The following is a 27,415-nucleotide window of genomic DNA, read 5'->3' as shown; positions in this document are numbered from 1 at the left end:
ATATATTAAATGGCCAACATACGAGAACGCTAACCGGGCGTATGTACTCAGCCTTACACTGTAGAGAATTCCTTACAGCAGAGTTCAATTATTAATTTATTTAAGAGCTGTGACAGGCAATATTGTTATCGTCACAAACATTCTTATTTGTTTCTTTATTCATTTGTGTATATTAAATGAATTAATGTATGGATTAAATCAATTGTAAAACATGACTTTTATAAATTAAATAAAAAAGAATTATTCCTACTACTACTTTCGTGTTTAAAATAAACGGGTACTGGGGTGACATTACAGTGGCGAGGTGGACATTGCTGAGGGCAGGTACTAATGGGTTTTTAATATCCAGGAGTAAGGTATTGTATAAGTACTTATTGCCTACATGTTGCCTTAAACTCCATGCCATGGGGTGACAAAGCAGCAACAATTCAGACTTGAGAGAGCGAAGTAGTTGCTTCGCTTGGCCGAAAGCGATCAATTTCCGGACATTGTGTTTTCTGATGAAAAAAATTTTCAAATTGAGCAATGTGTAAACTCTCAAAACGATAGCGTTTATTTGACCGACCATTCATACGAGAATTTGAGTCGTAATGGGTTGGGCCGCTGTTACCGCAGATGGGCGCTCTTCAATCGTTTTCATTGAGCCTGGTAAGCCTGGCGTCGACTTAAATGCGAAATATTATCGGACAAGTATTATGGAGGTTGCTTTCAAGCCGTGGGCGGACAAACATTTCGGTGGCAGACCATGGACATTTCAATGGGGCTTGGCGCCGTTTCTCAAAGCTCGGGTGAACCAAGAATGGCTAAAAAACAACGTTCCGAACTTCATGGCTGATGGCCGGTTTGGCCATTTTGGAGAGTAAATTCCGAACTAAAAGATTCACCAGTCTTGAGGCGCTAGAAAACCATTATCCGCGAGTGGGCCAAAATACCTGCAAGTCACATTTGGGCAGTCAGGGTGTTGAGACCAATTCAGTCGATCCATTGCTGGCGAGCTAATCAGCATTTTAATTTCCTTTCATGCTCCTATGTCCTGGAACTCAGATCAGAAATAATGTTTCCTCAACATCTACTTTCTTTGATCTATATTACTCCTTGCAGGAGTTGACTAGTATGGAGCTGAACCATCGTTGTCAGAGTGGTGATTGCGGCTTGACTCTCGGAAAAAACATTAATATATCCCCTGGTTTTAAGCAGTTTGCATGCCTGCTAGATCCCAAAGACTTCTGCCTGAAAAACACTAGCAGTATTCGGCAATTTTAAGGATAATAAATTCTTGGATTTAGAGAAAACCCCTGCTCCGACTCTCAATACTTGGAAATATATCTCTGGCACGACCTTCAAGCTCCATTTTATGTAGATTTTTTTTTCAGTATCAGCTAAAAGGAGATAGATCTATACAGTTTTTAAGGCATTTCTCAAATTTTTTATGCTGTCTAAAAAGTAAAATTTCCAAACACTGTGAAAATAGTTATTTGATTAAGTGGGGACTGTCTCATGCGTCGTGAAGCGTCATTTACAGAACCATTTTTTCATGTTTGAATATAAAACGATCTGTTAACTGAAACTTTAATTCAAAGATTTACACGATTCAAACTGCACTGCATCAGAGTTTATTGCAACATTGAGTCCACAGCGAGCAAATGCGGCACCTATCTTGGCGAAATTTTTTCACACCCAATTTTGTATGATCAATTGAAACAGCCTGTACCTTGAGACGTGTCTAAGGCTATCAATCATTGTTTGTCATTTCGGGGTTAATCGCTTCCGTTGGTAGTACCGAACGATGTTTATCTTTCGTGAATGTGAGCTTATTTATTTTTTCTCTTATTTTTCAGTCACTTTCTTTAATTTTTTTAAATAAACAGAAATTTCCGTACATCCATCCTAAAATATATAATATAAAAAATTGTTTTGAAGAGGAGGACCCAATAATACCTCTCTGCATTCGCTTGGATCAATTTTGAAAACACTTTGCACCTTAGAAGTCAATACTCTTCTGCATTCACTTGAACCAATTTTCAAAGCACTTTTGCCACTCAGAAGCGGATACCTCCAAAACGAGATGTTTAAAGGCTTCAACAGCTTCTTCGGGCGTTGAAAAACGTTGACCCCGCATTTTATTTTTGATGTTTGGGAACAAAAGAAATAATAAATCATCAGGTGTCAAATCAAGACTGAAAGGTGAATGACCCATTAATTCCATCTTTTGAGTGCTGAAAAACTCTTTTGTGTGAGTCGATATCTGAGTCCTCGCATTGCCTTGGTGAAGGTTGATTCGTCTTCGGTTGTTGATTTTCCTTAATTTTCTGAAAATTTTTTACAAATAAATAGTACCAGTGTACCAGTCATAATTGACTATTTTAAGCTCCTCTAGTGGTACATTTGCGGTATGATGAGATTTTCCAAAAAAAATAGACGTCCATTCCCTTTAAATTTGTTCTTGGTGGACTAGGTGCATCCTGGAATACCCATAAAGCCGATTGTCGTTTTGTTTCCGGCTCATAGATCCAAGCTGCCTCAGCTGTTACGATGTGCTTTGATTCACGTGTTTTGAACCACCATGGCTGAATTTCTTAAACATTTTTGGGCTATAAAAATGCATACCAAAAATTATGCTAGAAATTTTGATCAAAAGGTTTGAAAGTTTGTGAAAATGTGAATAATTTCTAAAATTTTTTCACAAAGTTTGAAAAAACGATTTATATGACATCTGTTGTATAATCAGCTAAACTTTTATAAAAATTAATAGACACTAAATAAAAAAGGCAAAATAGCCAAAACTGGTCAAAATACTGCCCCTATCACTATGTTTTTGTTTTTTTTTAATTTTCACCTTGATAAAAAAAAACAATTCCAGGAATATATTCAGAAAACTCAAACTACAAGTTTCTGCCTCAAAAGTGATATTATCGCCCTCAAAGTACTTTCCATCAACTGCAACTCACATATGCCAGCGTTTGATCCAGTTTTCGGATCATTTCTAGAGCTCTATTTTCGGTATAGCCGCCAGAGCTGTCTTCGATTTTCCCATTACTGCCTTTTGAGCTGTTGAAGCGCGTTTTTCGTAGCGGTTCGATCAGAGCAGAACAAAAAAAAAAAAAGAATCGCAGGGATCCATATCAGGTGAATTCGACGGCTGCTGGATGATATTCGTGTCCTTCTTGGTCAAAAATTCACAATTTGTCAAATTCATTAATGATGGCACTGTGCGGCGCTGCGTTTTTATGGTGCAAAATCTGGGAGTGGTTTTTCCACATATCTTTTTTTGTTTGGCGAATTGCCAAATAATAGTCCTTAATAACTGCCTGACCTTTGGAAAAAACTCGTGCTGTACAATACCGTTGTAATCCATAAAAACTGTGAGCAACACATTTTTTTTTTAATTTTTGGACTAAAAACGATGTGGTTGGTTTTTTGGTCTTTATACATTCGGAGCCCTCCACTCACTCCGCTGATATCTGGATTGCGTGTCTTGCCCATAAACTCAGTTCTTTTTCCTTGACTCCTCAAACAAAGTATTCACACGATAAGCCTTCAAAATGGAGTACGAAAGATACTCCTCAGACCCCTTTGCCGTATTTCGTTGGTTGTAATTTGCTGTACAGTGTAATAAATTGCTGCTCCAGAGTACTTTATGTTAACAGGTGAAATGTATTCATGCCTTGGATTACTGCTTCGTATTCGCACTTCAAGCACGAAATTCATGACTTTCGCTTTACCCATTGAAAGCACTCTCTTGAGCGGCTTTAAAATTATAAGCCAACATTTTGTCCATAAATCGAAGTATTTTCCACTAAATCACTAGGCTTTTAATACAGCTTGAATAATCACTTGAATTCATCGGCATCGATGTGTGAGCATGTCGCGTCGCTTAAGTATCTCTTTCAAAAAATTCATTGATCTCTTTCCGGTTGATGATTGACAACTTTATCGGTCAGTCGAAAGCCAAGCAAACCAACAAAAAACAATCCGTGTCACTATACGCAGCGATTGGTAGGCAGCAAAGCAGAAAACACCAGCAGTTATATTGAAATTATGCCTTTATGGACGCACTTGCACCCACACATATATTGTTCATGTATATACGTGCGTATATACATATGTGTGAGTTGGGTAAAACAAACGTTGTTAGAGTACAATACAAACGTAAGTATCATCATTCATTGATTACGAAATGAGTTTTGGCCATCGAAAAAATCCGAAATGATAAATCACTTTTATTTCTGACAAACGTCGTTCAAATATGCTTCCGTTGCAGGACAATGTGGGTGCGTATGTGCAAATGCATGTATTGACCAATGACATATTATACATCCCATAGCATATATGTACGTACATGCTATGTGTACCCTCTCGCAAATCACGCTTCGTTATCGTTATGCTGTGCCGAAGCAACAGTCTGTGCTGTACACCAGGCGGTATGAGTAAATTTTTTTATGATATTTACTCTTTGTTGCTCTTCTCCGATTTGTTTGGGTGTGTTCCACGCTTGAGCTATCAAATGGCAAACAATGCGAAGTTGATGACAACAAACACCAACAAACAAAACTGAATCTCTTTTGCGGGTATTTCAAGTAAACACTCGGACAGGGATTTAGACGTTGTGGTCTACTGATTGAATGGTCACTCTGTCTGTTGGTTAGAATGTATGTATATATGCATGTGTGTTTAAGTGAAAATGAAAATGTACGCACGCTTTGACTTTACATGCTGAACATTGTTAAGGTTATTGAAATCATTGGGAGAGGTTAATAAATATATCAGGTGAAGTAAAATGTTCTGAATGGCTGGCTTTAGTGAGCCGTAGTTTATGATTTAAACATGACACGAGGCGGTACTATAAAGAAATTTAAAGGTGACATTACCCTTAAAAAATGTATTTACCCACTTAAAACTTGATGAAGAAAAGAGAGAAAATCTGATTTACTCGTCAGTACCACTACTGCCAAGTAAAAAAACAGGAGGGAACGGTAAAAAATGTGTGTTGTTTATAATTATTTTTTATTTAGTAAAAAAGTTATTCAAAAACAAATTGGATGATTAATTTTGTGCCACCTGATATTTTTTTTACTTGTTTTCCTACTAAACCCACTCAAAGTTAAAACTCTTGATTTTCGTTTGAATTATATTTGCTTTTACGAGGAGCCTTGGAATTGTTCAAATTCCAAAATATTTTGTTTTCAACAGCAATTACTTACTTTTACGATTAAAGTGAAAATCGAAAAACCTGTAAGCAAAAAGAGAGTTGAATTAGCAAATATAAATATATGGTGCGAAAAGACACTAATAACTAAAACTATCGAACTAACAATTTGAATAAAAAATTTGTTTTTTGTGTTGTAATACCGTCGCTGCGCCACCAAAAACAGTTACGTAACTTTTCAGGGAAGCAAACAATCTAATTCCTGATTCAAAGTATTTCTTGTACTGCGAGCGCATAGCGGCTTTTAATCGCTTTTACGCCGAAACAGGCAAACGGCATAATCAGAAATGTGAAAGTGTGTTTTTTTGTTTATCAGTGTGTGTGTTGGTGCGGCGATTATGTTCTATTTTATTTAAGAAAGCGTTTACATATTTTATGTAGCGTAATTTTTTTAAATTAAAGTTAAATGTTTTTGTTTTTAATTTTATGAATAAATTTTGGAAGGAAATTTAAATAAATTTTTAGCTCTTAAATGTTATGGTAAAAAAAATTTAATTTTATATTATTTTGTTTTTACATAAGTCCAACGATAAATTAAAGAAATGAAAATTAAAAAAAAACTTAAAAACAAAACTGCTAATCACTCCTAAGAAAATACTTTAATTATTTTACAGAGTTTTCAGGCATTTAAATGCCTTAGTTTGTAATAGTGTTTGTATGTAAATACATATATCAGACATTTAAGTGAAATAATTTTAATTAGAAAAATATTAAGAATATTACAAATACACAAAAAAAAATTTGTTTATTTTATGTTGTTTAATTAAAGAAATTAAAGTTAAAAGATAGCTAAAAAAAATATTGAAGCTCCTAATTAATTAATTAGTTTAATTATTTTACAATGTTTTTAAGTTTTTAAATATTTGACCTAATAACTTCAGATGTTAAATTAAAAAAATTTTAACAAAACAAATTAAAAGAATATTAATAAGTAAACAAATTTTTCACTTATTTTATGTCGTTTAATTAAAGCCGAATGTAGCCGTAGCCGAATGGGTTGGTGCGTGATTACCATTCGGAATTCACCGAGAGGTCGTTAGTTCGAATCTCGGTGAAGGCAAAATTAATAAAAACATTTTTCTAATAGCGGTCGCCCCTCGGCAGGCAATGGCAAACCTCCGAGTGTATTTCTGCCATGAAAAAGCTCCTCATAAAAATATCTGCCGTTCGGAGTCGGCTTGAAACTGTAGGTCCCTCCATTTGTGGAACAACATCAAGACGCACACCACAAATAGGAGGAGGAGCTCGGCCAAACACCTAACAGAAGTGTACGCGCCAATTATTTATTATTTTTATTTTAATTAAAGAAATTTAAATAAATTTGTGTTTTTAATTACGGTTTTTTTATTTCATGAAACTTCTTTATAAATAAGTGAACTGCATAATTAAAACATTAAAATTAAGAGCAAAGTTGGTTTTCAATATTGAAACTCTTAAAAACTAAACTGAATTAGTTTCTAATGTTTTTAGGTATTCAAATGTTTTATTTTGTAACAGTTTTTGTATGTATATCAGATATTTCAGAAAAAAAATTTAAAATAATATTGGAAATCAAAAATGAAGAAAAAAAGTTTAAATAATTAAAATCATTTAATTAAAGATATTTAAAAACAATTTTTCGTATTCTGATTTAAAAAAAATGTTTATTTAGATTAAAACTTTTTTTTATTTTATAAGACGTTTTTTTACCTACACAGCCTTTTAATAAAAAAAAATTATAATATAAAAAATAATTAAGGAATTATATTGTAACTCCTAAAAAAATTAGTTGAATTATCTCACAACGTTTTTAGGTATTTAAATTTTTTTTGTAAACAATTTTTTATGACTACAAATTTTATGAACGAGCAGCCTGAACAGTCGTTTTATTAATATTAACCAAAAATATTGTAAATGCTAAAAAAATAGTTTACAATGTGTTTGAAGAAATTAAAATTGAAGAAATTAAAATCGAAAAAATAAATTTAAAATGTTGCAACTTTTAAAAAATAAGTATAATTTTTTTCAATGTTTTTAGGTATTTAAATGAGTTTCTTTGTATGTAAATGTACTCATTTAAGTACAAAATTTAATGAAAACAATTTTTAAGAATCTTATAAATCAAATGAAACAAGTATTTTTTTATGTCGTTTAATTAAAGAAAGTCAATAATTTTTTTGCAATTGTGATACAAATTTATTTATATTTTTTTATATATTTTTTATGTAAAGCAACCGTTTAATTACAAAAAAATAAATTTAAAAAAAATTTAATTAAAAAAAAATAATTGTAAATATTGGAACTTAAAAAAAATTTATTCAACTATTTTGCTCTGTTTTTCGATATTTCAATGTCTTATTTTGTAATAGTTTTTGTACGTATTACAGACGTTTAAACTAAAAAATTCAATTAACAAATTTTAATTTTATGATTATTTTTGTCAACAGTCTTGGTGTAAGCTCCAAATTTGATTCCACTTTTATTGCGGTCTATAAAACGAAAGCTGGCATGGGAAAATTTGCTCCTAAGCTTTTAATTCTGCACTATTTAGCTTTAACAAGAGAATCGCTCATAAAACTCAAACAGCAACAACCATAATATTGCAACCACAAAGCAACACAAGCCACTAAGTCATATTCAACTAACAACTGACAGCAGCAACTTGTGGCTATCACTAACTTCCAGAGTAAGTTACACAATAAAAAAAAAAGAAAGCAAAAACGCATATGTTACTCATACGCCATGCACACCACGGTAATCTGAGTGCAGTACAAATAGCAGTGCATTTATTGTATACGTACATATACACTCATACATCTACAAAAAAGGCAACGTGATGATATACAAAGAACGGGTGAAAGCGTTAAACTAGAGAAAGTATAATTAAAATGTGAAAAAAGAGAAATGACGAAGAGACTCTTCTCTTTTCTAACGATGGCGATAATCATTAAAGTCTTCTACTGCCGTTTTGGCTGTCCTTACTTTGCCGACTGGCTTGGCAAACTTAACTCAAAACGTGCAGTTGCTAGTGATTAAAAGGTGAATGCGCTACTCGATGGCTTTGTTCTTAGTAGCAGCCGGTGTGGCAATCACCTCGACAGGGTGCTACACACGCTATTATTGCCTTATTGCTACTAAAGCTCTATTTGCCTCTACCACCTTTGGATTTTCCAACTTCGATGCGGCTTACATTTTAAGTACTATAACATACGGATTTCAAGTACTCTCTACCAAGACCTGCCAGGCCATCAGCAAATGCTTGCTCCACAGCGCCTATTAGTATGTTACAGCTGGTTTCTTACACCTTTTCTCAACAATGTGCATCAACTGCTGCTTTTTTGTCGGTCAGGTGGTTGCAGTTGTACTTAAGGCATGCATGAGCGCACAAATCTACCATTTCAAGTTGTTTCTGTTTTATTTATTTTTTCATACAGTTTTGCTGTTCTTTTCACTTTTGCTGTTAGTGTGTGTTAAATGAAGGAAATTATTTAATGAGTAGAAAAAGTACTCTCTACTTATGTGTGTGCGTGTTTGTAATGATTATTTGCACCCACTTGCATTTAATTGTGTGTAAAAATTCAATATCCCAGCAGATAAGTTAGCTGACGTGGGCGCTGCACCCTTCATTAAGTGTTTGGCCGTGATTTTCTTCCGATTTGTGGGAGTTTATATTAAGTTAGCTTCTTTGGTGCATAAATTTCTGACACAGATCTCTAACTTGTCCCTAGTTTTAGCGTAAGAAGTGAGGTATGCAAGGCTTTAGTTCTTGCTGCTATAATTTGTAATATAGTATTACAACCTAAAATCAGCATACATTGTAATGTCTCTCAAGAGGTTGGAGCTTTTGGATACACAATATTTTTTGCATTTACCTTTTATTCATTCACGAGTAGGTTTTCTGATTCCGGAGTTCCTGTGAAAAGCATATGCGGTTCTATGTAGTATTGTACTCTGTTTCTAGTATTGGGTTGCGTCGCAATAGTACTCCTTTTCCCTTACTTTTTCTAATTTTCTTTGTTCAATGGCACTCGAATTGCAAATGTATTAAACTCACCCTGGAGACTCAATGTATATATGTATATATATATACTCCATATACTACTTGCCCGAAAATACGACTCTAAAAGCATCAATAGATTTCGCCAATGGATTTTTCTTTTGCGTAAAATCCTCTACTGAGGAATGGTGCACAGAACCAATGCTTCCAATTTAAGTATGCTGGGTAGTAATATAAAAGATTTTCTAGGACACTCAAAAACGACATCATAGATTTACTTAGTTTCAGTCCACAAGTCAGCCAGATAAACTTTGTATACCTAAACATCTGCCACGAAACTACCTTCGGAGTGCATAAGACCGAAATGCCATGGAGTTTAATTTGTTGAGATTAGCAGGAGTCCAGCTCAAGTTTGCAAATAGGTGGAGTATTACAGCTGCTGATTTCCTATTATTCTTTGAAGATGAAGAATAAGCCGTAATCTAAACCGATTCTCGGTATTTAAGCTCCGTTTAAGCTAATTTCTGTTGTGCACATTTTTTTAGCGCAGCGAGTTTCGCTTTTTGTTTATCATTTCATTTGGCAAGGAAATCACTGCATCTGCAAATGGGTTATGAAATGTTGAATTTTAAGCATCCGGTGAAGCTCGCAATAAACCGAGTTCTTTCAGAGCGAAACTTTCAGGGAGTTCATACATATATACATAAACCGAGCCATACATATATACATAAACACTAACTCCTAGTCGGAGCATAGGGCGTCAACAACTCATCTTAGTTTGGCGGATTGAGTAGCCTTCCTCAGTAATTCGGTATTTGATATAATTCGAGGCCGAAAAACTTGCAAGCACCGACTAATGAAAGTTTGGAGACGCCTAGCCAGATGATATATTAAGAGGTAGCAAACCGCAGCACACTGGTTTTACGAGCTATCAAGCAGAAATTCATTAACTATAAATGAGCTCATACCAAAACTGAAATACTACTTTTGCTTTGCCTGAGATAATACATTTGCTTTCCCAATTCCACCCATTCACCTTAAGCCCTCACATAAAAATGAAAGAAAAATGTATTCAAGTGCAATTGGCCTTTGGATAAGGTTCCCTAAATGTGTTGCTCTGAAGCGACATAAAACTGTAGGGTCTTCCCTTCGTAGGGCAATAACAAGGCTGAAGAAATCTTTCCCAGGGATGTACAGGGTTGCCAATATTCGACGGACCCATCTGGCAACCCTGTATCTTTTGACAGAGACGTCAGATCGCGTTGGAAGCGTCAGTCCAAGCAGATTTTTACCATGGAACAGTACACACCACGCGAGCGCTCCCAAATTGTTGAAATTTACATTCAACAAAAGAAGTCAATTGTGAAAACTCAACGTGCATATAAAAAATTAAATAATGTGAAAAGGGCGCCTGCTAAGAACACCATCAAACGTTTGTACGAAAGGTTTTCGACTGGTGATGCTCTTTCTAATCCAAAGAGGCCAAATCAAAACCGACCAAGGCGTCGCCAAGGACATCCCAAAATCGTCGTTCTCAGCAATTGGGTATTGCTCGGACCACTTTACAACGAATTATCCGCATTGATTTGCATTTATTCCCGTATAAGATTCAATTGACGCAAAGATTGTTGCCTGTGGACAAACCTCGTCGATTGGAATGAGCCTAAAGAGTCATCGAAATCCGTTGAGTCCGTTGAATATGGGCAACCCTCTGCCTTGTCCTTATTTGGGGTCGGTTCTCGTTGTTCCCTTGATCCAGGTTTCTCTGTCCTGCATTACAATATCAACAAGGTGCTGCTCTCTTATGTCTCTTTTTGCATCGTATTCAGCCATGTCGGCTGTGGTCTTCTTCTAGTTTTTGTTGGCTCAGTTACGTTCATGGCGAGTTGGACAATATGACGATGATGGCGTAGAGACGAAGCTTTACGTGTCCGTATAACCTGCCTTCTCTCCAAGATTGGTGCAATTCTCTTTATCTACGCTCGTTATTTCGGTTGCTCAGCGAAACTTTTTCATTTCCGCCACGTGCATCTTCTGGTTGTGCTTAGCTTGTTTTGTTCAACATTCTGACCCGTACAACATTACTGGCCTCATGTATATGTGTTTACTTTTCTTTTAATCGTTAATGGCATTTGCGTGATACATAAGACGCCCGTTAACCACGCCACATTAACTTAACGATCCTTGGTACTTGAAACTTGTTGTTTCTGTTATTCGCTGCTTACTAATACAGGCGGCCTGTCGTTGGTCTGTTTTTATCCATTTAATCCTGTCTCCTGAAGATAGATTATATCGATTCCCTGTGCTTTTATTACCTGTGCGACTTCAGCGCTCCGTCCTGTCAAGGAACACAGGTTTCACGTTGCTGTGTGCATATTCATTTCGTTTTTGCTGTTTTCGACTTTGCATTAGGAAATCTCCTCAATGAATACTCGGACTGACGGATTTTGTTCGAGTTTTTTGCTGGGTTGTGAATACGTGTATATATGCGCACGTATACATATGTCACTAGTCATGCAAATTAGCATGCATAGTTTATAAAAAGACATAACAATTGTGCTTGAACGAAAAATAATTGAAATAGTGATTTTGTGATTAATTGAACTGCATATAAATGACTTTTGACATGAGTACCTAAAATTAGATGCAGTTCATGATGTAGATTAACATTGAATGACACCAAAGCTGTAATTGTATAAATTAATGAGTAGTTTAACAATAATTTCTTTCTATAAAAAGAACAGAAGAAATGGCAGGTATTTAATTACATATAAGTAATGCAGCCGCCATAGCCGAATGGATTGGTGCGTGACTACCATTCGGAATTCACAGAGAGAACGTCGGTTCGAGTTTCGGTGAAACACCAAAATTAAGAAAAATATTTCTCTAATAGCGGTCGCCCCTTGGCAGGTAATGGCAAACCTCCGAGTGCATTTCCGCCATGAAAAAGCTCCTCATAAAAATATCTGCCGTTCGGAGTCGGCTTGAAACTGTAGGTCTCTCCATTTGTGCAACAACATCAAGACGCACACCACAAACACCCAAAAATTATATTAATGAGATTTTTTCCAAGTGTTTTAGGACATACAATAAGCAATACACGAAAACAAATCTAACGTAATATTACATGTAATGAAATTTGGGAAACCCGTGATATTAGTGTGCAGGTCACAACTAAATTTTGTTGGATTTTATTCTTCCAATACTTAAATTTTATTTTTTGTGCTCCCTTTACCGATTCCCGACCACTTTTCGGCAATATAAATGCATTGATATTGAATGGTTTCGAAATTAAGCAATATTAAATTATTGCTTTGTCTGGGAGGTGCCACACCTTCTTCATCAATACAACCCCCTTGTGTCATTACTCTACTATAGATGGTTTCGAAACTTCAAAACAATAAGGAATTCGTTTGTATGGGGACTGCCAGCAATGCCGCCCACTTTTCTAAATTATTAAGGTATTAATATTTTATGCCCTTGTACCAAATTTCTGTATTTAGGCACAAATGGTTCATATGGAAGGTGCTCCGCCCTCTTATTTAAAATTAATTTTACTACGCCTATATCCTTCCGGCAATTGTAGGAAATAAGTTGACTTAGATTCATGGCAATCCGATGATAGGTTTGGAACCTTTTACAATACATACCAACAAAAATATATTCACTTAACTAATATCTAAGGCTATCGGCCTTTTTAAATGATATTTAAATGAAAGTTTGCTAAAGTTGGTTTGATCAGTACAGAGAGTGAGGCGAATTTTGAAAGAAGGGAAAGCAGGTTTGTGTAAGGCTGGAGAACTAAATGGAATAGGATGTGGGTGATGATTACAGGCAGGATGCTACAAAAATTACATGGGGCTGCAGTTCTCGTTGTAATTATCTATTGGGTTGGGGAGTAAGTGCTTAAATTTTCTTTACTTTACAACGTTTTGTTTGCTGTTTGGCAAGGGGTAAATATTCATTCGATAGAAATATTTCTGCTCTACAAAACTATGTTAATTGTATTTTTGCGTTATTTAATATTTATTATCATAGTTTTTAGGCTTATAAATGGAATATCCAGGAAGCAAAAATGAACTTTTTCGACCTCTGCTCTTCACTGCATTTCATCGAGATCAAAAAGCTGCCGAGAAAAGTTGTGTATGGAGAAGGTGTCATAGGTGAGTCTTGGGACTTTGACGTAGATGACACTCCCCGCAGCGAAGTGCCTTCTAGATTCGATGAAAAACGTATCAAATCACTTCTGAAGGAGATCGATAATCAAGCAGTGGTGAATTGGCAGAAAAAATGAACTGTGATCATAAAAAGATTCTCAATCACCTCAATTCAATGGGATTTATCGAAAAATTAGGAGGCAGGGCCTCACGAGCTCAATGAAAAAAAAGAAAGTCGCCTACAAATTGCTTCTCAGCATCTCGCTCGTGACAACGCCAGGCCGCATGTTGCACAAATCGTCAAAGCCGCACTCCAAGAGCTCGAATGGGATACCATTCAGCATCCACTGTACTATCCGGACCTTGCATCGACCGATTACCATATTTTCCGCTCCCGGTAAAACCATATGAAGAGCGTTACCTTCGATAACAAAGAGGTCCATTAAAACTGGCCCAACAACTTCTTTGACACCAGACCAGGCAATTTTTGGTGGAATGACATTAACAAATTGTTAATTATTGTTTTTTGTTTAAATAAAAATCTTCGGTAAAAACACTACGAACTTATTACCCTACACAATAAATATACGCTAAATTTCTGGCACTTGACGGTCAAGGTCCAAAGAATGCGATAATTCAAAATCAAAGCGTTAACTCACAGTCCCACCCTGTCAAGTAAACGTTTTGAATATTGTTTGGCCTTATTTCAAGGATGAAATAAACATATTTTAAATTATCCGTTTTATATCAAAGATGAGCCATTTTATTCGATATCATTTGTTCAGCTTGAGAGCAATTTAATAATTCTGCGATTGAAGGGATTCTCATTCCTATTGGGGGAAAAAAAACTTTTAAACTTTAAAAAGCATAAACTTCAAATTGCTAGATCGATACCTTACGAGAAAAGGATGGATTTATTTTTTCTTAAACTAATATATATTATTTTTTTTTTTTAAATTGGATTGAATAGATGCCACTGGCTTCAATATAATGTGGAAATTGCGGGATAAGTGCTCATATGGACCATTTTTAACGTTTGGCCTACCAACGCGTAGCTCATCTTTGACGCCCATATTTCCAGAGGGGAATCGTTGAACCCTTAAAAAATACAAATTTTTGGCCGCCTGCAACAACTCTTGACCTAGGTCGTTGTGGTATTGACGAATGTATCGAGGTCTCTTTTCGTTTTACCGCTAGTAATCAATTGGCTTCACCAAACACAAAACCCTTTTTTTGACACATGAAATCGTGTTTAAATCTAAATCGTATAACCCGATGCACGGAATATATTTTACTAATGGAAAATTTTTATTTACATGCAACTGTGTAGCTACAGACGTTACTGTCCACCTCTGCTACTAACTATGAAGTTGAGGGAATAGAATCATAATTAGGGTCTGCCGCCACGCAAGTTTTTCTCATGTAATAAAAAATTATAATAATAAAAATTACTCTTTTCCTTACATAGCTTTTAATCGGCACATATTTTGGGTCTCATTAATGCTTTAATAATTGTACAATTAATGCCTTCAATATTTATTTCAAGTATATGTACAGCAAAAATCAATGTTCATGAAATTTAAAAAGTCAAGCAAATTATATACATATTAACAGACGTGGAACTTCCAAAAGCAAATCATGAGAAAGAAAAAGGAAAAACGAAAATTTTTTCACAAAACATCGAATTACTTTTAATTCGATAAAAAAAGTTTGCAATATTTGTATGGACGGAATAAGAAAGAAAACAAAATCTAACTCCAATAAAATCTAGCCAATGGCGATGGTTAAAAGTTTTGTGCGAAAGAGATTGCACAGGCGGCCAGCAGACAAAAATAACGTCCGCACATACATACATACATAAACAAGTGCACAGTAAGCATGAGTATCGTACGTACGTGTGTAGTGAACTAGTGTACAATACATACATACATACGTAAGTACACATATGCAAGAAATTGCGTGTCACGTGTAATTTACCCAGCGGGTTGAATACGCAACAAATACCAACTAAACTATGGGAGCAATTTCAACGGAACATCCAACAATGAAAAAACCACAAAAGTAACTCAATTTAAATACAAATAACAAATAATTGCTTTGCCTTAAGGATACAAGTAAACAACGGACCCATACTGATACTCATGCGCCAACACACATACAAGCAAATTCGTATACAACAATGCAGCAAATGAGATGGGATGAACCAGCGTAACATGAAAGTAATAATGTCGCTGGAAGTAAGTGAAACAATAATAATAATAATAGGAATAACAAAAATAATAATATTAGGAGAAAAATTTGTTGTTCAGCACGAAAGCACTATTTACATGTATACTCGTAGTTACAGATATACATTTACATGTACGCCCAGCATTTGCGTCAGTCAGGCGCACAGGCGCATAAACAACAAACTATACTCCTTGAAAGTGGGAGCAAGGCGAGTGTATAAGTGGCTGAAAGTTAGCGGATCTTGATGTGTGTGCCTGCATGCTTCTGAATTCTATGTAGTCTCTTAATTGCATGAAGTGATAATAAACAATCGCGCGGGAATGAAAAAATGAAGTGTCAGTGCATGCATTTCTATAATATTACCGTTTCTATTATTATTTCCGGACTCAGCGCTTGCTTTAGTGTTCTCAGTTATGAGATGTTCGTTTACTCTTAGAAATGAAAGATGCTGTAATCAGATTATAGAAGGTTTGCTGGCTAAGTGGAATATATCTAAAGGCGAACTCATTATTTTTGAACTACTAACAGCTGAAGTAGTTCGCCTCCTATCTTTTTTCTATGTCAGCAACTGGTACTTTTAACATAAGGTTGTTCTATGTAACGTCAATTGCCAGTCTATGTACCAATTGGCTTGAAATTGATGAACTAGTCAACATTCACCATTCATTACCACTTTTACGCACTCTCAGGCATTCAGGCGGATGCTTTTGTCGAGGTTTAATAACCGCCTATTTCGAGCGTTCGACTGACACAATTACCTGGTGGGTTTGCGCAAACTTGAAATAATTTTTCTCCGATCTCGCTTATTTTTAGGTTATTAATATTTATTCCGAATATGAATATTTTTTTTATTCAACATCATTTCCTTTCCTTTAGAGAAGATATATTCCAAGTACGAATTAAGTCAGCCCATGATATCATTTCTGGAATATCATCACTGCCTGTCCCAATAAATTCGTATGGCTACTTTAGGTTGTTCAGTCAGTTTCTATTAGCCTAATTTTTTTTGGTAACTACGTACACTATGTATATGAATGTATGTGAAATTTCATTTCAATCTGTCAATTCATTTCTTATTTACAAGCCATTTTGTATCAACGTGTCACAGTATTTTATGCAATGGAGAAAATAAGTACCTAGTGATTGAATTTCTATTTTTCGAATGTTTAGAAGCAAAAGAAATTTATGAACGAATGTTGTTAGTATATAAGGATTTTTCGCCATCAGTTAGTACAGTAGAAAGATGGGTTGGTAAATTCATACATAAATACAAGTATTGACGACCATCCACGTTAAGGTCTATAACAGCAACAACACCAGAAACCGTAGAAAAATCCTGTATTGGAAAATCGTCGAGTGACTGAAAGAGATTTAGTAGCAGTCCTAGGCTTATCGTTGTGAAATGTAAGCAATATTTTGACTCAAGTATTGGGTTTCAGAAAGTTGTGAGCTCAATATGCGCCGCATTTGTTAATAGTGGAACAAAAACTTATTCGAAGGCGACTTTCTCAACAACATTTATACCATTTTTCGAAAGGATAAAGTGCGTTGATTCAATATTATGGATGAGACTTGGGGCTATTGATTCACCACTTTGGTTGAGACTTGGATCACCATAATTCTAAATCAAAACAAGAGGCTAAAGAATGATGTGAACCTGGTTCTTCTGCTTCGAAATTTGTTCTTGTCCAGAAATCAGTCAATTGAATATTATTGTAACCTTTTAGACCAGTTGAAGGAAAAAATTCGTGAAAAAAGACCCAGTTGGCAAAAGAAAAATTCTTTTTCATTCAGAGCAATGCACCGAAAATAAATTACAGTTCGAATCGTTGGAGCATCCACCGATTTCACCAGATTTGGTGATTCATGCCTGGAAAGCGTTTTTCATCAAATGGTGAGGTTATAACAGCTGTGGAAGCATATTTTGCGGCTTCCGCATTCTCACTTTAGGGATGGATTCATAAATTGGGATCTCGTTGGGACAAGTGTATTGATGTTCAGGAAGACTATACTGAATAATAAAATATATTTAAAACCATAAAATTGTGTTTTTCTTATCGAACCGCAAAACTTATTGAACAACTTAGTATGTGCTTGTGAGTGTGTATTAAAATCAAGTCCAGTTCTAATTGGATTAGATGATTGTGTATTTGTGTGTGTTGGCTAAATGTGAAAGCCGAAGAGCAGACAACTCAAACTCTAGCCAGATGTGTTTAGAGAACACTAGTTTACAACCAAAAGAACTCATGAACCATTCAATTTCCATATAAAATTGGTCGCTAAGTAAGAAAATTTAAATTTTTTATGCCATGTAGCTTTAGAGATACTGCAAAATAAGGGGTTTGGAGTAAAGAAAAAACGTAGATCTTAAAAATATCTAATTTCTAAAGCATGCGTTAACCGATTAAAATTAGGGTATACCAAATTAAAGGTTATTCAGAATCATAGCAATATCACTTCCAAATAAATTTATTTTTTTAAAGAATTAAATTTATTTAACAAAATTCAATAGTTGAGAATATAAGAATGTTAGAATAAATGATAATATATCAAAATCAATTAATTCAATCAAAAAATGAGGCGATGTTGTCACGCTGCATGCTGTTTTATCACAACTGGTTTTCGCTTCTAAGGTATTTTTGGTTGCCAATTGGTTAAATTTCCGAACTTTCATTCATTTTTAATTTTTCAATAAAGTTAAAAGTTTTAGGTTATTTTCAAAGTTGAACATTTTTAGTTTTTTTAATACTTATATATAGCAAAACTACTATGGAAATTGTTTTATTAATCTCTCAAAACTAAGAAATCTAAAACAAATTGAGACACAAATAAAAAAAGTCCTGAAATAAATATTGAAATTATTATTAAATTAAAAGAAATAAATATTAAAGTTATTAAAGTAGAGGTCATAGAATTTTAATGCTCATTTTAGTACTGACATAGTTAAAAGTTTAATAAGTGGCCAACTCAAAATCAATTTTTTTGATGTCATTGCAACTTAGTAATAAATTACTTTCTTAGTAACAAATTACTTAGGGTGTATCCCATGTTGTAATCGGTTAATGCATTCTCAGCTCTTAAAATTTGTTTGATCTTTTCTTTGATGTTTTGATCTAATTTGAGAGGAATGGGTTTCTCTAATCCAAAACGGTTATTTGTTTAATCATTTGAAAACCTGCATAAAAGCAAAAGACATGCTGAACGGAATTAGCATAGCGCATATACAGAAGGGATGGAAATAAAAAAATAGTTTCAAGTGGATTTTTTTGTATTTTATGTGAACTTGCACATGAATAGTGGAAGTTTTTTTTTATTTATGTGAATTGAAAATTTTCAGAATAAGAAAAAAATGTAATGCAAATGATGCCAGAGCGAGGAAAAAATTTAACTCCAGGTTTTACGTCAATAATAGCACCACTAAAAATTCTTAATTTGTCTACTTTGAAAAAAAAAAACAGCTAAGCTGTGATGCCGCATCAGTTCTCTAAATGAGACAGAATTTAATGCTTCACCTTGAACTTTTCATGCTAAATATGAATCCATGATAAAAACTGTTCATCCGATAAGTACTCAATATATGTAAAAAGGGTCGAAGCTTCTGTATGTGAAATTACATTGAAAAATAGCGCTCTAGTGCACCGCTGGCATAAGAGCTCGTATGTTATATTACGCAGAAAAATGGTCAAACAATTTTATTTTTTCCAAAAATATTGAGCGAAATAGTACAATTTTTTTTTTAATTGTTTTTGTTTTATGGGTACATTTGGTGCTAAAAATTTATAAAAATGTTGAAAAGAACCGACTTAGGCAATGTAGGCCAAATAACCCGAACAGAGAAATTTAACAATTTTGCATCACCACTCGAAATGCGTCGGCAAGACTTTTACTGCTTATTCTAATGAAAAATAATATTACAGGACCTCAAACTTTAACAATTTGCTTTTTTGACTTAGTGTATAACAGTTTTAAACAAAATGGAATTTTTTTGTCACCAAAAAAAAAAAAATATGCGTAGGCCTACTCCTAAGGCCTAGGCCTAAGAATACAACTTTTTACTTTTCTTCATATAGAGTAAATGTCTACATATACTCATAGGTATGTAGATGTAGTTATTGTCCCTGTGCCTGAACATTTTATTAAGCTCAGTTTGATAGATACTAAAATGTTATTCCTAATCCTTGGAAACAGACTCAGTTAGCACAAAAGATGCCATCTTGTTTTGACTATGAATCCTCTTATGTCACTTTCTATCTTTTCTGCAATTTCTTTCAAGTTTTTTATCGACAGTTCTATGTCGTAGAACACCCAGACTTGGTTACTCTCACAAATAGTGAAAGACTGTTTCCTTAGACTCTTCTTGATTGCAGCTTATATATGTATCTATCGTTGTACGGCCACCCCCTCTTCCTGGTCTCCTAAAGGTCAGCGGTCGGTTATTGTTGATGTTATTCTATATATGTCTGCTCGTGGCTTTCTTAACAACTCGTCAGTTTTGGACTTTTTGAACTTGAACCACGTTAGTTGAGTTAATCTGTAGGTATTCGTGTTAGTAAATCCGTCAACGGCTTGCTTCTGGAATATCGAGAGGGTTTCCCTTGCGGACAACCTATTTCTACTGATTCTACTAGTTGTTGTGGATGGTTTATCATTATCCTGCAAGCTTCCCTTATTCAGATAACTTCTGCTTGAAAGATACTATTCGAATTACCCCGGCGAAAAGACTTGGAAATTTCGAGGTCTTTTGAATATACACCGGCACCGATGTCGCACTCCATCTTGAATCCGTCAGTGTAAAGGCAGTTCTATGCTCTTTGACTACTGAATTCAAATCCCATTCCTTTCGCGTGGGCAACTTTACCTTAAACTCGATTCTAAAGTTAAGCAAATTTTGACCTCCATGGGTCAAACCCATGTTAGTTAGGCAATATGATTACTTATGTGAGGGCCCACTTAGACGAATACACAAATTTTCATCTTTTGTGATACCATTGTGAGGGTAAAGGAGAGAAAGCAGGAAATGAAAGGCTAGAGGAGAGGGAGCTATGTTTGGGGGTTATGGAAAAGAAGACCGTACGACGACTGCTTACGGTTGGGTCAATCGTTTTAAGATGGCGGCGGAATGATGGCTATATTATTTTCGCATCAATCGCTTCAAGCTACTGATGAAATTCATCAGGTGTCTGATATATAAACCTGCTATATCAGCAGGTGTAGCAAAAAAGGAGAGCCAAGATGTCGGAATTTCGGAGAAGAAGATGTTAAGATGATTACTCCGAATGCTTCAGAAAAGATATTATGCTGCAGAAAAGACTAGAAAGTCTCAGTGCGTGGATACCTATTGAGCTGTTCTATAAATAATAAAAGGCTATATTTTAATAAAAAAGATCATTAACAATTTTGTAAAAAATGTCCTCCATATGCACGGCGTTAAAATGCATGAAAAATTTCATCTGTTTGCTTGGTGCATTCTATTAACAACTTCAGTCAAATCTAAGACAAGATTTGTAAAATATATAAATATAGATTTTATTCAGTCATACATTTCTTTTAAAAATTGTATCATTAGATTTTGAAACTCAATGATCGAAAAATGTATTTCTTTGCCAAAATCCCACTGTGTGACGGACTCTTTTATAGAACTAATTTTTTCAATCCTACGAAATTATTGCATTGAGTCGATATGATGCCATTCGAGTAGACAGTATTCTAGTTACTATATTCAAAAAGCTATGCGAAGCTTTCGTCGCTGGTACAAATTATTCTAATACGTTTTTTGCTTTCATCTCGATATAGCCATGATAACTCATTTAATATTTGTTCACTTAAAAGCAAACAATTTTAGTTTCAAAGTTTCTAAGAAATAAAAACTCGTCTTCAACTCCAAAAGGCGCTTAACAAACCTGAATTGGCTGCTCTTGTTCCACCAAATTAATTTTTTGTGAATGTTTTGTTGTTATTGCAGCTTTATTTTATTAAAGTTCATAAAGGATTCCTCTCACTAGTCACTGACCAAATTTCTTCTTTAGTTTTGCGGCAATCAAACTTTTGGACTGGTGGTGTAAGTAAACGCATTTTAAAACTTTGCAAAACTATTTTACGTTTTCTTTGTATTTCTTAATCAGTTTTCGTTTTGACTTTCATTGCAGCGTTTATTGAGCGTATTATGGAAGTTATTTAAGTAGGAGGGTGTGAAATAGCAAAGTTTAAAGACAGGCACACAAAAGGGAGGTAGGTTGAAAGGGTGGCTATCGAAATATTTTTATGTGCATGCGTGGGTTAGTAAAAGCATACATTTTGAGAAGAATTTACAAATATTCAATTTATTTGAGGTAATGGAATTTTTTTTATAAGAATAAGGTAAATTACAAATTTGTTGAAATCTTCTCTTCATTAAGATTGGCAAAATTGGAAGTCTTAATTTGAGGGAAGTGAAAGCACATACCCACTAACACGGATCATGAATTTTTCTTTAATTATACAACAAATGGAATACATGAAAGATTTTTCCAACTAAAGGTTGTGTGCGCAATTTATTAAAAAGTCACTGTGGGAGTAAGTTTATGGTTATAAAAACTTATTGCAGTTGGTGAATGACAGAAAGAAAATTGTAAGTGGCTGTAGCGATGTTTTGGTAAAGTAACGGGACAACGCTAAGTTAGGTTAAATTTACGCAATTGCCATGCGGTGGCACATACTTAGAATGTCAAGTTTCTATTTTTCTAGGGACTTGGTGGTCTACTGCGAGAAAGCAAAAGTAAGCGTTCCGGCTCGTCTTCTTAATCACTGTAGTGCATTTCAGGCTGAGATTCTAGCCATTAATGAGGAGGCTGTATGGTTAGGCAAAAGAAATTTATATTTATTCTGACAGCCAAGCGGCGATTAAAAGGTCACATACGTCCATCAGCGCCAAAAATGCGCTAAAAGAAATACTGTTTTTAGAAGAGATAACAATAGAAATAAATACAAAAAAAATGTATGCATTGATTATTAGTACCTAAACTTTATAAAAAAAAAATTTTCAATTTTTCTTTACAAAAATTAAAATATAAAAAATCACGTGACCCAAAGTACAATGGAAAAAAGTTGCTACACGGTCTGCATCGTTTTCTTTTTTTCCTTGAAATGTTGATGGATCTGTAAAAAGTACAAAATTTCTTTTAAAATAAAGTTGTAGTTATAGCCTCTCGGGTCGGATTTTTGAATTTCGAAAAATGTTGCAATTTACGGCATTTTTACGTCATACAAGTCACATTTTTATTATGTAATAAAAATATCAAAAATCAAATCTATAGAGAAAACACTTTCGAATATTTAAAAAAACCGCATCAAACAATATTAAAAACTGTATGAGTTATCATGCAGACCGTGCCGGTAAAAGTAGTTTCGAGAAAAACGAGTTTAACGGCCAGCTCCCTCAAACGAACTACAGCTACCTGTGTGCATCAAACTCTCGTCGGGCAGTTACATTTTCTACCATAACTTTGTATCTATGGGAAATTTTTAACAATCAACTTCCACAGAAATACGCCTAAAACTATAAAGAATAATAATCTGTAAAAAAAAAATCGATTTTTTGAAAATTTTAGACATATGTAACCACATAAATCTCTTGGTGGGGATGTCACCAATTCCATTATTGCTCGAAAATGTTGGGCATCTCATTGAGATGCATTTGATATGGTTCCCAGGGCATAGTGTCCTACAAGGGAACTGTAAAGCAGACAAATTAGCGAGAGAGAAAAATACCACTCGACCATCCGTATGGGTATGGAAATTGTAGTTATACCCTTCTCAACCGGCAAACTTTGTTCTACGCAGTATTGCCAATACAGCCAAGACAAGATGGGATGACAGTTTGACATATAACACCACAAAAAAAATTTGACCAAAATGTGACGTCAGACTCTCAAAGGCGCTACTTAATCGGAAATACATTTCAATGTTAGTTGGTTTTAATTTTAGGCCTCCTAGGTCGACATTCTCAAAGATTCAACGTATCTAATTTCGACTATTACGGAAGCTGCAAGAATGAGGAGGGGGAAGAGTCTGTTAGACATCTTCTCTGTCACTGTTCTGCGTGGCATGCCACTAGGTTTAGATACTTCAGCTTATCGTTCGTGAGTGATACTGATGACCTTGGGATGTTAACGTCATCCAGATCAATGGAATTGCACTTCAAATAAAATCGGTTAACGAGGAGTTGCAGGCCAACTGCTAGTGTGGCATTACAATGAATCGGCAACGGTCTAAGTGAGTTGGTTTAAAGACCGACTGCCACTTCTGCCTACCTGCCTACGTAGGATTCTCTAAATTATCGAAGAATAGTTTTTCTTAGTCACACTTTTATAGCGAGACAAGAAAAAAATGAAAATCCACTGCTGGAGAGAGTTGGAAAATAACAACAGAATTATACCTTAAAATTTTTATAGTCCGGAATAAAACACCCTGTACATTGTATTCGGTACATACAAAGCTAAATATTTCTTTATATACGCTGTACGGTCACAGCAAGACGCTGTACGGTCTACAGGAACCCTCACTGCTCAAAAACAAATCAGACTTCACAATCTCCGACCTCAACTTCAAGAAAGACTTTACGGTACGTTTTCCACCGCGAGCCGAATGGAGCAAGGGAAAGATGATTGGTAGATTCGAAATTGATATCTACACTGACGGTTCCAATGAACTAAAGGCAATTCACTGAACTCGACAGCCAAGCAGCTATCCAATGCATTAGACTCCAACTCCATTTTATCCAAACTAGTTTCGCAGTGTAGAAAGGAAATGGAACTGCTTGGCCATTGGCTTGAAATTACCCTAATATGGGTTCCTGAAGACAGGAATATATTGGGTAATGAGAAAGCAGACGAGCTAGCAAGAAAACGTTCGGCAATAGACATAGCAGAGGCGGTGGCAGTTGCTTCCCCATTCAACACAATAACAACGTCCATTGCTTCACACTACTATGCTTTAGCCGAGAGAAGATGGAAGCAATTAACTACATGTACAGGTACTACAACAAGAAAAACATGCTGGTCGTACAACATCCAGAGGACGAATTACCTGTTAGTCAGTCAGACTTAACCTTCCTTTCAATCCCATCTGTAGAAGCTGTCAGGCGGAGGGGGTGAAAGAAAGTCTTTTATGCGTGTGTCCAGGTTTAGCCATAACAAGACTTCGCTCTTTCGGTAAACCTTTCCTACAGCAAATTAATGAAATCTCAGACGTAGATATACAAAATTTGCTATTATATCTGGATCTCACGAAGTGGATCTGAGAAAAAACAAAAAATACATCACACGGAAACAGTGGTAATAAAACGGCGCTATTCGCCAATTAAGATTGTTTAAGTACAAATACTCAACCACCTCAACAACAACAATATCCTCAACAACAACCCAATATCCACTTATTTCAAAGTTATCAAGAGTAATTATTTTATAATAGCTGTAATCTTCAAAGCTTCAGTAGTTTTCAGAATTTAATAAAATAAGAGAAAATTTTATTTTTGTTTTTTCCTTGCCAAAATGTGTGTTTAAATTCGTAATTGAGTTTGTGTATCATTAGAGAAGGGACACAGCGAAAGGCACTCCCCAGAGTGGGACCCTCTCTCTCCTACCCGGGAATCTCACTGCAAATAATTTACTCTTAAATTTGCCAAATACTGTAATCCCTTATATGAACTGAAACCGAAATATAGAAGACAGGTCAAGAAAAGCGGTCACTGCGGTTGTGAGAGCTATCTTCTTCTACGGTGCCACTATTTGTTGGCCAACATTGGAAAACATTGCATCTAAACTCAAAAGGAACACTTATGTTTATCACATGAGTGCTGCGTTCTACCACAACCAAGGCTCTTGAGACTTCAGTGCATCTTCTATGACAAATTTCAGGCTAATTGCAACGGAATCCGACTGAATGCATGCTTACCCCGGAAATATTTCATATTTCGGCACTCGAAAATTCTCGGAAGTCTTCCAGGAAAACATAGGGAACTAGGTTGCACTGTTGCATAATTATGTTTTGGAAATAATTTTTTCACACGAATCCCAGGAAGATGTAAATGGGATAACGTTAAGGACATTCAACCAGGATTAGTGCCTATCTTCACTTAATGTGCTCAAGACATTATTTAGTCTAAGATCGGGAGTGGCATGCACTCAGAAGTTCTGCAACTGAACTTTCAAGAGAGTTCAGTGCATTTATAAGATAGTGAGTCTCCGTTCTTCTTCCACGTGTAGACGTGGCATGGGAACAGTTCAACCAGATTCATCTATCCAAAGTATTTTGTTCTAAAATTTATATGCTTTCTCTCTTTTTCTCATATTCAGTTTGGTAACGTACGGAAAGCTCCTTGCGAACCACCCATGTTTGCCTTCCTCATACAAATTACCGCGAATAGTTTGTGCTGAAGTGGCTTTATGTCCTTCATTCTGTAATTGAACTTAAATTTTCGGGGCTGAAATTAATGTGTTTGAATTTGCAATAGTTCATCTTCAACTCTTTTGGTCGTATTTCGTGCTCTGTTCATACGTTTATAGGGCTTATGCGTGAATGATTTCCCGATAGCTGCATGCGATTTTTTAAAAACATATGCAGTTTTTTTGTGGGAATTGTCATTTTTCAGCTTTTTCATCATAACTTTATCAAAGAGATAGTTAAAAGAAACAAGACAAAAGAAAAAAAAGAAAAAAGAAAGAGCTCTTAAAATTTAGATGAGAAGAATTTTGAAGCAAATAAAGTAAGAGATATGAGATTAAGAATAAGAAAACACACAAAAGGTTTTCAGCTTCGTCATAACATCTGCACAGACAAGCAAAGTAACGCGATAAACGATATAAATGGTATTTTGAATGTATAGGAAGATCACTTTAAAGAAGTGGTAAACCGTAATCTTCACATGCCACTCAAATGTGAAGTGAACAGAATAGAACCACCCTCTCACCAAGATTGTAATTAGTAAGCTTAAAAACTATAAGAGCTGTGGCAGCGACGCAATCCATGCGGAATTGCTAAAATACGGTGCATCTGAACACCACAAATATATACATCAGCTGGTATTGCAAATGTGGTTACAATCGGAACTGCCTGCGAAATGGGAGAAACATACATATATTTGCATCAATGCATAAAAAATGTGATAAAGCCATATATGAAAACCACAGAGGTGTATTTCTGCTGGAAAAATAATTTCAATAAGCAAAATAAATTCGCTGACTATCAATGCGGCTCAGAGCAGCGCGATCAACAATTGTCCAATACTTTTCACTGACTCAAATATTTGAAAAATGGCACGAATACAAAATTATTATAGATTTATGCCACCAATACAAAATTATACAGATTTATTTATAGATTTTAAACAAGCGTGTGCCAAACTCAATCGAAAACATATTGAACATCATCCGCATACATATAAAACCGTTATAAAACTTAACTACACTTACAAAAGGTTGCGAATTTTAGGTGCTGAAATCAAATGAAGTCGATCAATTAATTTGATTTGAAAGAAAAATTCTCAGGGAGATACTAAATATATGACTCTGTGTCGGATGACGTGTTTTGTTTTTATTAATTTATTTTTGTTTTGCAATTATGCAATTAATAATTACTTGAAGTCATCTTAGTACTGCAAATGTCACTAATATTTTAAAAAGAAATGAATTTTTACGTAAAATCTACTGCTTTTACATATTATTAAAAACAACCAAAATTAAATCCGTTGCATATGCAAACATTTTCTCAAATAAGTCCGTACCCAAGGGGTTAATTTGCTCAAAACTCATTTTTCCGCATAAAATTTAAAATTCAATTCGGAAGATAGTCAAGTATCATATAAATAATAGC

General features: G+C 35.0%; 1 protein-coding gene across 1 annotated transcript in view; it reads right to left on the bottom strand.

Annotated features, from left to right (window-relative positions):
• LOC128864012 (short neuropeptide F) overlaps positions 1–27,415 on the bottom strand; it is a 133,785-nt gene that overhangs the window by 36,537 nt on the left and 69,833 nt on the right. The window contains exon 2 of the mRNA XM_054103478.1: positions 5,202–5,230. The gene's annotated coding sequence lies outside the window, so the exon portion shown is untranslated. The remainder of the gene's footprint in view (positions 1–5,201; positions 5,231–27,415) is intronic.

The sequence above is a fragment of the Anastrepha ludens genome, chromosome 5, assembly GCF_028408465.1.
Source record: "Anastrepha ludens isolate Willacy chromosome 5, idAnaLude1.1, whole genome shotgun sequence".
In the NCBI taxonomy this organism is placed as follows: Eukaryota; Metazoa; Arthropoda; class Insecta; order Diptera; family Tephritidae; genus Anastrepha; species Anastrepha ludens.
Note: the sequence above shows the minus strand (reverse complement) of the source record. Positions and strands in the feature narration are given on the sequence as shown.